The sequence below is a fragment of the Drosophila ficusphila genome, unplaced genomic scaffold (assembly GCF_018152265.1).
Source record: "Drosophila ficusphila isolate 14025-0441.05 unplaced genomic scaffold, ASM1815226v1 contig_787, whole genome shotgun sequence".
Classification (NCBI taxonomy): Eukaryota; Metazoa; Arthropoda; class Insecta; order Diptera; family Drosophilidae; genus Drosophila; species Drosophila ficusphila.
In genome coordinates this window covers 468,235-482,811 of record NW_025064732.1, presented here as the reverse complement: position 1 = coordinate 482,811, position 14,577 = coordinate 468,235, and the positions used below count along the sequence as shown (strand labels likewise).

The 14,577-nt window shown below is 38.8% G+C and overlaps 1 protein-coding gene across 1 annotated transcript in view; it reads left to right on the top strand.

The window, feature by feature from the left end:
- The first annotated feature begins 987 nt into the window (after positions 1-987).
- The window catches only part of LOC108098730 (serine-rich adhesin for platelets), a 39,168-nt gene continuing 25,578 nt past the window's right edge, over positions 988-14,577 (top strand). Inside the window, 1 exon segment of the mRNA XM_017201854.2 lies at positions 988-1,151. The gene's annotated coding sequence lies outside the window, so the exon portion shown is untranslated.

Below are 14,577 nucleotides of genomic sequence, written 5' to 3'. Positions count from 1 at the left end.
TTACTTGCGTTCGAGTCTGAACTTGACATGCATATGCGAATATCAGAGTATATAGTCCCACAAACCCCCCTCTTTATCCCCAATCCAAACCGGCTGGTGCGTGTTGCATGAATGCTGTAGGTAGGGTAGTAATCAGTCTAGACTGCATTGGGCTCGTCCCACGTTCAGCATTGAGATACGATCATATCGAAAGTGTGCTGATCTAATTAATGGCTTAATTTGTGTGCTCACGGAGCATCAATGACACCTTGGGGCTGAAAACAGTAATGTTTAATGAGCCAGAGCCACAGTTGGGACATAAAAGTATTAAAATAAGCCTTAATATCAGAGCAAGTTCCATAAAGTCTGGTTCAATGGCACACTTGGAAAGTATTACGTTGCGCCATTACGTTACGTTAAAAATGCCGGTTGAATTGGCAGACAAAAGCCGGTTGAAAAGAGAATATTGGTAAGAGAGCGTGCAGCAGGGTTGTCGAGGTTTGAAAAGGTTTTATAGAAACTAAAAGAAAGAACAAAAAATAGTAAGGAAATATTATTTGTATTTATTTGAAATGTATGTATTCCATTATTCAGTTTGTATTAAATGGGTGTTCCAAGTTTATCTTTTCATTTAATAAAATAGGTGCAGTTGAGGATATAGCATGACTTCATTTCTGTCCACTCGACTTACAGCCACTTTTCAATTGTTATTAGTTTTATTGTGCAGCTCCTTTTTGAGAAAGAGACAATAAATCAACCTTAACTACAATGAGCTAAACACAGTGTGTAGGTCTGGTTAATAAAAATGGAACTAAGCCAAAGAGCGACTTTGGCTAGCTTCTCTTTGCAGCTTGGTAACTGGTAACTGAAATCTCTTTCCACCGGAGAGCCGCTCCCCAAAGCGGCTGACATCATCGAGAGCCACAGTCTCCACAGTCTTGGCCAAGTCGAAAAGCTAGAGCCAGGTGTTGGACGGAAGGCTTATTTAATGCGCGTTGCGAGCGCGAAACTCTTTTAGTACAGCGTTGGCGTGCGAGACAGACGGTTCGGTTTTCTGGGCAGCAGTCAACTTCAAAACGAGTTCGTTATTAACCACATACTGTGTAAACATATCTGTGTGCGATCAGACATACTGTACGAACAGCACACACTTTTCGGTGCCGAAAACAAAAGTATACAAAATAATCTAGAAACCAGGGAAAACAAAAAACACACGAGTAAACATTAAAAAAGTGCTGGGATGTTGTGACTTCAAGTGAAGCCAAGCGTTGAGTGTGAAATGCAAAACTGGCGGATTCAAGAGCTACGAGATAAGCGACTTCGTCTCGAAGACTGAGCAGCTCGAGTCCCGAAAACAATTGCGAATTGCGAAGAAAGTGAAAGATCAGAGACAAAAGGAAAAGTCCCAGAAAGGGAAAGGTTGTGGCTACTCGGGTTTTCCTTTCCTTCAGATGCTCCGTCAGGTGCAACAACGCTTAGAAGTCCCCCTGCCGCCCACTTCCTCCCCCTTTGAACAGCTGTTACACTCAGACAAACGCCCACTGGATCGTTGAAGCCTTTTGCCTTTGCCAAAAACATTTTCAATCACCTTTGTCCAATGCCTCTAGCTGACTACGCGTTTTTTCGTATTCATCGAGAGCTGACAACAAAATATTATAAATTAATGAAAAAAAATTCCCGTATACCACGCGTTTTTTAAGTCGAATTGCCATTGATTCATTGAGCCCCTTGTCTGTGTGTGCCTTTGTCTGTGTGTGTGTGTGCGTGTGTGTATCTGTGTGTGCTGGTGAATACAATCAACGGAGCACGGCGGAAAAAAAGGAGAAAAAAGCGGCCAAGCGACATTGATGCCAATCGGCGGCAGTGCATTTGTTGTTGTTGTTGCTGTTGTTGTTGTTACCGCTGCTGCCACCGTCCACTTTTTGCATCGGACCAGAATATAATGAAATAAAGCCAAATAAAATATAAGCTAAAACGCCTTCAGTGGACTTTAGGCTGGAAAGAGATATCAACGCTCGCGAATCGCGCAGACAGGTACGTGCAATTCGTCTCATTTTGATTTATTTCAACTGAACCCCGGCCATAAATTGTCGTGTTTATTTTCCTAGTCTAACTGGGCATTGAAACTCACATGAAACTGTCTGAAGTTTGGTGAGAGGAGCCAAGACAAATTGCTGACCAAAAACCGAACAGCTAATGAGTAGATAACTATGCTCGATGATGCAATAAATCAGCAAGGAAATTGTTCAGAATTTAGATGTTGGGTAGTAACGTGACTTATCAGAAAAATCGTAATTAATAATAGTTAAATTGGCAAATTGATTGATTCAAACAAGAAATATAAAAGGACTTTATACGAATAGTATTGTTGAAAAATATGTATACATTATTTGAACAATAATTTTCCATTCTGAGGTCATTGACTATAGCTGTTTATTTTCACTCGCTGTTAATTTATTTCCTATTCAAATCTAACAAACATTGCAAATGAAAGAAATACATTCTCTTTTATGCCGAGAAACCATTCCCATAATTATAATTACGATTTCCGAACCATTTCGCCCTGCTCCATTTTAAAGCAGCCAACAATGGAGGAGAATATTCTTATGCTTTCCTTTGTCCGATTTGAAACGCTATTTCTCCCAGTTAATTATTTCGTCTGCACATATATTGTGAGCTATGATATTTTATTACTCTAAAGCTGGGCAATTTATCTTATTACCACCTCCACCCAACTCAACAGGGTTCATTAGAGAACTAAATAGCCCGTGCATATATATCATGAATCATTGGTGTATTTTCGAACAATTGGAGTTCAATGATTCTAGTGCTGGGCATGAGTTCACAGATTGCCCATTAGTCATCAGAGTGTCCAGACTCTGGCACTTACACCATATACAGATAGTTGACTGGTTTTGTATCATTATTTTGCATACTTATTCCGGTAAGAAATCCAACCCTAACGGATTCTTTTTATGTGGACCGAAAGTTAGTTATATTTATGGCTATATCCAGCGATTTCGCGACGACAAATGTCGCATTAGGAACTTGTGGCATGCATTAGTGCAAATTACCATTTGGGCTCAAAAGGTGTTGGCCCCAATTGTCACCTCCGAAAGATATTGAAACGGAAAACTGGGTGCGGGACTCGGAGCTTATGGCATATTGCATTACCTCGTCAAAAGCAGCGATAATACTTGATTTCTTTACCTCTACACGGTCTTTTATATATATTTTTATGGGCACGCGCCTTTTCGTTGCTTTATCGGTCGTGCTGAATGTCAGAGAGTTAGAACTTGGCAGCCGAGGTTGACATTAAGAGCATTTCAACACCACAGCGAGAGATTTTTAAATTAAGCTAAAGATAGGTTATGGTAAATTATTAAATGGGAGGGCAGGGATAAAATCCAGAAAAAAAGGATTGCAAATAAGTCGAGCCCCTCACGTTTATCGCCTCATTTAGTATGCCAAAATGGCAACTGACACTTTACTTTCCACACCCTTTTCGATCACAAAAGGTTTAATGGTGATGCTGGCCAAAAATTCATAATTTGTGGAATCTTGCTTTGCATTCTCGATAATTCTAAATGATATTCGTGACATTTCTGGCTGAACATCAAAATTTATTTCCATTGTTATATTTTTTTAAAATGAAAAACAAAATAAAAACAAAACGCCTCAAACTCATAATTATTAGCTTTGCCTTTTAAGGCTGGGGCACAAATCAAATTCTTTATAAATCATTTTCTAGCTAATGCTTCCAATGAACTCAGCCAGGTCGTTTGCAATTTGTTTGCATTTTGCAACCAAATATTTATCTTTTGGCATTAATTTTTCGGCTTTGAACAGGATGTGCAAATGTGATTCATAGAAAAACGTTGAAATTAAAGCCTTGGCCAAGGTCTTCCTATGATGAGCTCAGAATGCCTGGATTTTGGTTTCATAATTTATTTTTGCCATAAGCTTGTTATGTTTTTGATCTCGGACAGCTGTTCTCGGGTCCTTTCATTTTTCATCATCGGCTTAATTAAACCATAAACACCTCAAAACATGCTACCATATTCAATACCGAACAGAACCCCACACAACATAGAAGTGACCCACCCATCACAACTGGCAAACAGCCCACACGACAAACGTTTTCTTGGCTCATTTCATTTTTCATTTTTTCCAAGACAATGCCAAATCATTTAGCAGCCGAAAAAAGTGCAGCAAACAAACACCTCCGCAAAAAAAGAAACAGACAGCGACCACGATCCACTGAACCGTCTGAACAGTGGAGGCCCAACCTATAGACATGTTTAATCAATTTAAATTACCTTCAATTAGGCTCTTTGTTTGCCGTCTCGTGGACATTGCGAAAAGTCTTCGACTCGGCATCTGCATAAACGAAATGCAAATGAGGAAAATGCCACTAATTTGTTTAGATTCCTCGGCTCTGAAATGGATGCATGCATATCTAACTTGAGAGTTGGCCAATGTCGGCAATTAAACGTTTAATAGCTTCATTCGATATGCATAATGGCCAGAGTTTTAACGGGGGACCGTTGTGGGTGTCGGCTCTTTTTTGGTTAATAAAAATGCAAATGTTCCCTTGAGTCATAAACTAATTTGTTGGAGAATCGAGTGTGGACATTTCGGCCTGGAACTGAGGAAATTGTGACTAGAATTTACGGTGATTTTTTGATTACTTTTTAAGAGGTCCATAAACCATACAATGCCATTAATTTTTTTTACCGATTTGATTTCTTTCAATAATGGACCTTAAAATGTTTACTAAAGTAGAAATCTTTTGTTGAAACCGCAGCTGATGAATATATTTTAATATTTTTTTTTTGTTTATATGGTAAAACTCTTTCTCTTTTCTTTTTGGCTGCGCATAATTTTAAAAACATGCACTTATCTAAGCTGGGCTAAGCCTAAGTAGATTTAAAGATGCCGATAACCTAAAAGCCGAAAATCCTCTCAAAAATGTTCAAGCTAAACAAACAACTTTGCCAGCCAGTCAAATACGAAAGACTTAGGACAGAAACTTGCACGAATGCATATAATTAATCTCCTTATCCAAACTCGGCGACTGATCTCCAAGTGAAAGTTGCCATGGCCAATCGTCTAAATATCAAAGTGCCTGCGCTCGTCAACAGTCACTTCGGTCCAACTGCCATCCTGATGATTCGATTTAAATGAGCCATCAAATCGGCACCCCAACCGAGACGCGTCTCCCGACTTGTGTCATTGAACCAAACAAATCAAAGCCGCTTACCAAAAGTCGCGCAAAAACTCTTAGTTTACAGTCGTCAACTCCGAGGATTGATGACAAGCCGAGCAATGCCAAATGACAATTATTTACGCGGCAAAGTGTCATAAAATAGAGGAATGAAAAAGGCTGCATGAAAAAACCTCAACTAAAACCAGAAACCAGAGCCAAATGACAGCGAACAAAAAGCCGAAATGTGTTTATTGACGTCATTCCATGGAACCAACAAACCCCGACAGGCAAAAAACTTTTAATGTGGAGAAAATCCAGGCTCCGTCCGGGCTTTTCTGCGGGAGGATCCGAGGGAGTGGACAGACCGACCAGCGCCACCCGCTGAGCCGTAGCCAAAGTCAGAGCCAAAAAGTGCTTGCGAATCGTAATAATTGCAAACAATTACAGAGACACTAAGGCGAGGTGGAAAAAATGAGAGCTAGAGGGAGGTACTTTTGTGTAAAAGACTTTTTGATACCTCAAAAAAGTTCATTTAAAAATATACCAATTAAATTAAATTTGGAAAAGGTACCTATGTAATTAAGTAGGATGCTAATTTCCAAAAATGTTACTAGAAAGAACATGTTTTATTATCATAAGTTAAATTCACCACGGAATTAAAGTTATAAATATTTTATATATTAATATAATCATGCGTACATGATTCCTATGATGATTTTAATTATCCTCTTTTTTGTTATGCAAATAAATATGAATACTCCAAAAGTATATATCCAACTCAACCGAAACTCAACTGAACTAATAAAACCAGCTACCCCTTTTAAAAAATCACTCACTGGATACCATTTCGCGGACATCAAACTCTGGCCATTGTCTTGTCGGAGATTTTGCCAGGGCTTGCAGAGCATATTGGCTGTGATCAGGGGTTAACTTCTTGTAGCCATCATATGGGTGCACAGAGAGGCCATATTAAATCCCATTAGTTGAGGGTTCAGTTCGGTTCAGTCCTGACTTGGCTCCTGTCTGAAACTTCACTTCACTTTTTGTTTATTTATTTTAACTTGCTTGCATAAATTATGTTCACGATATTCTCTTATTCAGGGGGACGTCACCTTTTGCCTCTCGTCTTTCATTATTTTTTCATCACTTTGGGGGATTTTTGGCTATGGGCTTAATGTGGGGCTGCCAATTACGAGCATGAAGGTCTTTGACTGCGCAATTTTAACAACACCAACAATAGTGGCTAGAAAATTTGTAACATTTTTTTGTTGTCTTAGTTTTAGTTGATGTTGCTTTTTCATTTGGGTTTTATCTTTTTTCATGGTTTTAATTTGTTCGCCGCTGCTTATCCCATGAAGTCAAGCAATTATATTATTTATTATTACTTATTTTTTCCTCTGAAAGGTTTTTTCTTAATATTTTTTGAATGTTTTTCACGCTCTTGAGTTGATTGGCTTGCAAAACGCTTACGATATGGCAATGAAAATAGTTGTACAATATTTTAAGATAATCGAGATTTTACATGCTAACCAAATGCAAATGGTGTTTCTTTTCCAACTATTTTCATTAATTTTTTCAAGCATTTCCCACTTGCACTTTCTGTCATCGGTGCAAGAAAACTGACGGCCGACAGAAACAATTTTTTTCAATTAACTTTGATCGCCGATCGCAATTAACTTTTACACGATTTCTAAATGGAAAACTTTGACAGTCGATCGAAGTTTTTCCGTTAACCCACATAACGTGGTTCAATAATTATTTGTTCACTTAATTTGTTATGCTGTTTATAATTTATGTTTTAATTAACTAGCTTCAATATTCTTTTTGTCTTTTGTTATATTTGAAAATCTAGCCGAAGTTAATAATCTGAAACTAATTGCCAGCCAGCAAACTAAAAAAGCGAAATTACAAATCGCAAGTAGGACGCGTGTCTTAAAATAAATATAGAAATACATAAAACAATGCATTTAAAAATGTATACACGAATACATTACAATAAACCTCTATTTTTACACATCATTAACTTCACTTTAAGATTTCTTTGCATTTAAAAATTAACATTTTTAGCGCTTTTGGTTCAGTTTTAAAACTCTATTTCGAGCGTTTTTTGATAGCTCAATTTCCTCTGTTTACATTTCGGTCGTTAGAAAAGTTCAAGTTGAAATTTAATAATGCGGGCTAATTGGACGGAATTATATAACAGTGTTTATATGGGGCGATATGCAAATTTCTGTCGGCGCACACGTGAAGGTCGTCGCTGACCTAGAATTAAAGACAGAAATGGCTTTTGTGCGGCTATTGAGGTGCGATAACTGGGCGAGGAAACAAGCAATTTCAGTTGATTTTTTCGGCCCGTTTTCTGGGCCCTGACCCTGAAAATTAATTGACTTCGTACAGCGGGGGAATACTCAATAACTCTCTATCTTTATACACTATTGACGACTTGCTTAGTCAGGTTATAATGAGTCCAATGGCCCAGCAGGTTGGCTTGTTTTTTATATCAGGGTGTGAGAAGGGGGATTGGCTGGCATTCATAAGGCTGCAGTGGCAACAATGTTTTTCGGTTACTCAATCCGAAAACGCGGAACTCGGAGATAATTTTTCCGATATCTTGCGGTTGTGCCCGACACTCACAGATAGTCAGACATAATTTCCTTAAACTTTTTTTCAACTTCATTCTGCGTTTTGGCGGCTTTCACTTTTCCATTTCGCTGTTCACTTTTCCTTAACAACTTACTTTTGTATCGATTATTGATTATTGCTCTCATTTTGGTCCATGTGTTTCTTTTTCTCTTGGCTGTTGAAATGAAAAGTTTTCGTTTCGCCATTTGTCATAATTAATTTTAGCGCTTTATGATTTAATTGTTGAAAGAAATGGCAACAACTGAAGACAAGCGGCTGCACAAAGTGAACATTTTGAAAGTCATTAGGTCTGCGGATGGCTTGTAATCTTTTATGCTAGCGCTCTACTTTACCATTTAGACGTGATGCGGTGTGATTGAGTGTCGCCGTAGGTGATAAATCGACCGAAGCGAAAGTTTCAATAAAAGATATTTATATTGCGAATTGGGATCTGGGAATTGTGTCCGTATTTCACCCAAGTAGGGAAAAAAAACTACTTTTTTGCTATTTGTTTGCTTTCCAACAGTTGTTTCAGATTGCTAATAAATCTTTCGCAATTATAACATCATTTATTTCAATAAATAAAACGTAAATGATCTTCTAAACTATTACAAATTATTATTATTTATAATATTTAATATTTTTAAAGAGTTTCTAGTCTCACAGATATTTAATTTGTTACTGCAATGCACTGCAATCTTCCCCCATTTTGCAATTTCCCCCCATTGATTGCTGACCATCATTACTTGGAAAAAGTCAAAGTCATTCTGTTGCCAGATTTGCATAGACCATTGCACAAACCACCTCATTATGTTCGGTTCGAAAGCAATATTTTGCATTTAATCGAGCACGCAGAAGGCGGCGTGTTAATCAGCAATTTAGAATATTTTTCCACTCGCAGTTTGTTTGCCTCTTTGGGGCCAAAAAGCCCGGCACAAAAGACCTCGAATGGTGGAGGGCCCAGATTTCATTTCCTGTTTCTTGGACACTTTGTTACTTTTGTTGTTGTTGTGCTTGTTGTTATTGTTGGCACAGCTGTTGCATTTATCATGTAACTCACACAAAGACGGACATTCGAGGGGAAGAACGAGGGGAGGTTGGTAAGAGCCCTTAGAGCCCCGGCAAAACAAGCTGCTGCATTGATTTCCTTTTTGCTATCTTGACAGCATTAACTTTGGGGTCCACAGTGGGCCAAAGGGGGAGGGGAAAGGGAAGGGGGCAACACTTCGACAGAGACAAACGAAATAAATGCGCGATCGGGCGATAAACTATTTTTAAAGACAGCCACAAAAGGAACTAACAACGCAGCAGCCGCAAAGGCAATAACAACAGGAAAGAAATAAGCCTCGGAAAGATTCAGATGGGGGTTAGGGTAAAAAGATGCTCTAGAAATTTATAACAAAAGTTGTTTAGGCAAACCTCTAAATTGAAAAACTTAAAATGCATATGAGAGTAATATAATTATTAGTTGAAAGTTCAAAAACAACTAACTATAGGTTCTTTACTTAGATACATTTTACCTACAAGTAATACAATGGTTAATATAAAGTTTTATAAGTACATACATTACTTTTAAATTATTTATTTCTTAAATAATATTAAGTTTAAAATACCTTGAAATTTACGAAGGTAATACTTTCCTAACCATTTGTTTCAATTTATAAGGTAATGCTTGTTCTGTACATGCAATCAATATACCCCTTAATCAACTGACTTTCCAGGGCAATCGAAAGACACCTTGAAATGATTTCTCACACAGCGAGACAGAGATGGCTAAAAAGCGGGGAGTTTTGGCCCTAACAAGCTGCAGCACTTAAGACGCTCTGGCCAAAACCTCCTCCTCGGGTGCCTCTTTGCTTCCTCGGCTTCCTCTGCTGATTCTTTGAGAGGAAAGAGGGCCGTTCCGAGTCCCAATGGCTGTTTGTTTAAGGCCTTGGTTAGCTTTAAAAGGAGCTGCAGCTTATTTCCTGCTGTTGCTGCTATTGCCATTTTGCCGCAGACGGTTCTAAGCAGCAGCAGAAGCATCCTTTGTCTTTTAGCCAAAAGGCATCAGAGCTTGTTAGCCAGCCAGTCCAGCTGCTGTCTGTTTTCTGCCATTTCAAGTTTGTCGCTTGTTCGAGCCACGTACTTGCTGTATTGACCATTTTTAGCCTTTTAAGTACACTTTGGTCATTGTTAAGTACTTTTGCGTGTCAGGGGCGCATTCGACTCCACAGTTCTTTTAGCTGCCTTTGGGGGCACATGTTTTACCTGGTTATTTATGGGAAAAGTGTCAGCGCTAATCAAACGGCTGAATCGCAATCTATTTGGTATGTGCATTGCATTGTTGCGAGCTCGTATTGTATTGGTCCCCAAAGGTCGAGGAACTAGAATTTCCACCAAACAAAAACAAAATAGGATTCTACCATATTCCATGCATTTTTTTGGTCCATTCGCCAAAGGCGATTTTGATCTTTAGAGCGCAGACGTGCAGTGTTAATGTCAGTCTGCTTTTTGGCCATGTTAACTACCAGTTCCTGGATATGGTTTCCTCAACAGAAAATCCCCATTCGCAAACCCATAAACTGCAGTTTTATGGCCAGCGTGTGGCGACCCATGCGAAATAATCCAAATAATCCAAATGACGCAATATGGCACGATATTCAACAGAGACTTTACTTTTGATCTTTGTGCCCGGACACGTGTGCTCCGAAAGATTTGTCATCGCCCACGCAACGGGATTACCGATAGAACCACTCGCGGAAATCTGATCTCTGGCTCTCGTTCATTGACTGACATCCATCAGAGTCCCATTCGTGTGGCGGCTCAACCTAACCTAACCTTACCCAATTAGAAGTAAAGCCGGCCGATGGCAAAGCCTAGACAAACAAGTTCTGCGGGTCAACGAATCATGACTTAACGGCAAATTCGCAAAAAAAGAGAAAAGATAAAGTCCCAAGTCGTGTGACGGACAATCAATATGGAAATTAGCCAGTAGAGAGAAGAGGGAACGAAATCGGAGCTGGAAGTTAAACCGTCTTAATGAGCAAAGAAGTTCAGTGATTCACAGAACACGTGTAATATATCAATTAAAAGTCAAATAAATATATTTATTTTTTACCTTACACAAAACACACAAAAATTCACGACATTCCATAATGCAATTTCCAATTCTTAAACTTCTTAACTTAAATATAACAAAGTGTTTCGTTAAAAACCTCTTATTCGCCATTCAGGCAACGTAAAAATGAAGCTGTCATCGATTATCTGAATTATTTCCGCGTGCAACTGTGAAACAACGAAACCGAAAAGCAAAGTAAATAAATAATGAAAATTGAAATTTTTTTGCGCACAAGACAAAGAATGAACAAAGAGCGAGGCGAAATTCCCTCAAAAGCATTTCAGCTGTCAAAAGCCTGTCAGTCTGACGGATTGCCCGACCGTTTTGTCTTTTATTCAAACCGACTGTTTTCTTTTCGGTTTTTCTCTTTCATTAAGTGCAACAACGCCGCCGATTTGCCCTTTGAGCTCGTTATTTCGTTTTGTCCAGACAAACGAAACGCAAATTACGCAAAAAAAAATAACGAAATTAACTGTTAAGTTGTGTAATTTCACCCAAAATGCTAACGGCAATTCATAATTTTTTGGTTTAACAAGTCATTCCGTTTTATTAGCAGGAATTTTCAATCCAGTTCTGAAATGAGTAAGTGAAATAAAACAAAAGACTTAAGCGACGAACTTGTTGTAATGGGCTCATAAAAGTTGAAAACCAAGAATGAAGAACCAAATAACTGTGACTCAATTGGGTCGACATGGGGGAAATTTCATGACAAAACGAAAAAATCACATTTTATTTGTCTCTGTCGGTGGATGATTTCCAGTTTCCAGTTTTAATTAGCATATTGATGCGAGCAGCCATGAGACGGCAGCGCCAACGTTTGCCCCCAGTTCTGTTCGACGCCCCCACACTCACCAATCAGCAAAGTAAAAAGGCAGAAATTAACTTTAATTTTCAACCGACGACCGACTGTGAGTGACCATCGGGCCGACGGCAGACAGCAGACGGCTTAGAAAACTGGTTTCCTTCGGCGACGAACAGATGTGACTTCGAATGCGTTTCCAACTGACACCGAGTGTGGCAAGGAGGCGGAGATGCTGGTGGAGATCTGGTGAAGATCTAAAGCTAAACATGGTATTATAAAGTGGAACGCCTTCAAAGTCAAGTTCAATGACGTACTCATGCCATCAAGTACTGAAAATACTCGGCGGCAAGTATCAGGAAAGGTTCGGGCGATAAGATAGCCTGTTGTATACAACCATTCGTATTTCGTATATGGCAATGACAAAGCAAACAAAACAATCCGAAGCTTAGCTTAGTTGGGCATAAACAACAACAAACAGAACAACAGCAAAAACAATAGCAACAGCGACTTGTTAAATAATTTATGTGATAAGGCTGATTGCGAATCGTGTTCAATTTGCATATCTAATAGGCCATAAACTGCTTCTGTTGCATGAAATTAGTCAAACAAAAAGGGGAATACTCGTCGCAGAATAAGGGGCACTAAGCACTTTCCCCTTCCATTGTTGAATTGCTCAAAGTTCCCATAGAACCCTCAAATAATGCGAACTTCGCTTGTTTTTTCTGTGCTTCTCTTGTCACGCCTGACAAATCATTCCACTTTTGACTTTCTTCAAATAAGTATCAAGTTTATTTTATTTTACTTTTTGCCTCGCATATAATTACGGCCACAAGTCTGCTACCATTCTACTGCCAAAGTACTTTTCGCTTTTGCTTTCCGTTCGAGCCACGGCACCCATTGTATTTGTTGTGCGCGGAGCCACAATTGACAATAAAGCGACACGAAGAATGTGTCATAAAATGGTGCAAATAAAGTGAACTGAAATCGGGAGAAATGTCAGAGATTTCTCACAGCAGCAGCAACAGCAATTGGTATCTGGTATCTGGTAGCAGCTGCCAGCTGTTGGGTGAAAGTCGTTTGCTTTTTGGTGTTTCACTGTGTAGTGGGTACTTGAGATATACTCGGGCGTGTAATTTTCTGTAATGACATTGGAAAACACAATCGGTGTCGGCGGATTGAAGAATGAAAGTTCTGTTTTCGGACAAGGGAATGCGAAATTGTAGAAATCTGTAATTCTTTTTTACGAACGTAAATCAAGTAAACGCACATGAATCAGAAGAAGGATAAAACATAAAGACAAGAACTTCGCTTAAAAAACGTTCATATATTAATCCTGAATTAAATATATTATTTTGTAAATCCTAAAGAAAATTAGCCCTGTTTATTATGAGGAGAAGCTCCTGCTCCCATTAAAGTAATTCTTTTCGTGAAGAACTGTAACACATAAAAAGTGATTTCACTTCTTGGACCAATTCTTATTTTCCAAAAACCCTTAAGTGTTTTGCTAATCTCAAGTTTAACATGAAATCAATTTTAGAAGCATGTCTTCTGTTGCCTATTAAAATATTAATCCCCGTGGGTGTTCGCCTGGGGGAGTCTTTCACCTTCTTTAAATCCATTTATGTAAATGAAAGCCCGATCTATCTTAATCTGCGAACAAAATTCGCACACCACCCATGTCAATTTATCGTGGCATCGCCAACTTCATATGCAAATTCGGCCACTCTTTCATTGTTTTTTATGTTTCTTTCTATCGGTATCTATGGCAAAATTTTGCATGTTTTTCTCTACCTTCTCTTGCCAAAATCGAAAGCAATTAAAGCCAAACAAAAGACCGGGGCGACAAATGCGCGCTCACAGCTTGTTCGAGGTGTTCAAGGCTAGAGATTAGCTGGCGACAAGCAGCGCAAATCAATCAGCAAATAGCGCCAAATTATTATGTAAATTATAATTTCTTACTGCCGGAGTTGCCTGGCCAAAAAGTAAAAGTGTTAAACAATGATGAAATTATGTTTCAGCGGCGCACAAAAAGGAAACCATGAAAAATCCGAAAAAGAAAAAAAATATGTTTACGGCTCATATTTCACTTAGGCAAAACAAAAAGACAAAAAGTGAGCCGCAAGCCGAGGAGTTCGTTTTTTTATTTTTTGGGCCACCCAGATGGTTGGGTTCCCTTGTAGGCGTCACTTGTAATTATCTTTTAGCCCTGCAGTCGAACCTTTCCACCGAAACTCCATCCTCCTGTGCGGTAACCTCTTTCCTGTTGTCGTTTTTCTTTCGTTACGCTTCATTTAATATGCAGTTCCTGATTTTGAGTCGCTTTTTCTTTTCGCTCTGTCTGTTCGCATTGCCAAACGGCTCATTTATTTTGTCACATTGAAGCCAGAAATGCATGTGGGAGCGAGAAAAAGAAGGGCGGCGGTTGTGGCTTACATACGGCTTGTGGTCTGATCTTTTGAGTCCGATAAACCCTGGATGTTGGCTTTATTTATTGGCTTGTTTCACTTTCGGGCCAAAACCGCTGTGAGGGCGGCTAGTTGTAAATGTTGCCTGACAATCTCAAGCGCCGCGGCATGCAACTCAATTTGGCTGCAGAACGGTGTTTAGGTGACGAATTATATTTTGGTTTGCCAAGACCACGTTTGTTAAATATTATTGTTAATATGCAGAGACCGTCTAATGGTTCAAAAAAACCTTAGAATGTGACTCAAAAAATACAGAAATATTTAAATAGGAAAAATAAAGCATTTTTAACTATTTTGTTAACTATATATCTTTCATTATAAGCTTGAAACAATTTTATTGATCCTGTTTTATATTTCGTAACTTATGACCAGAACTTTCTAACATCCAATCTTTCACCTT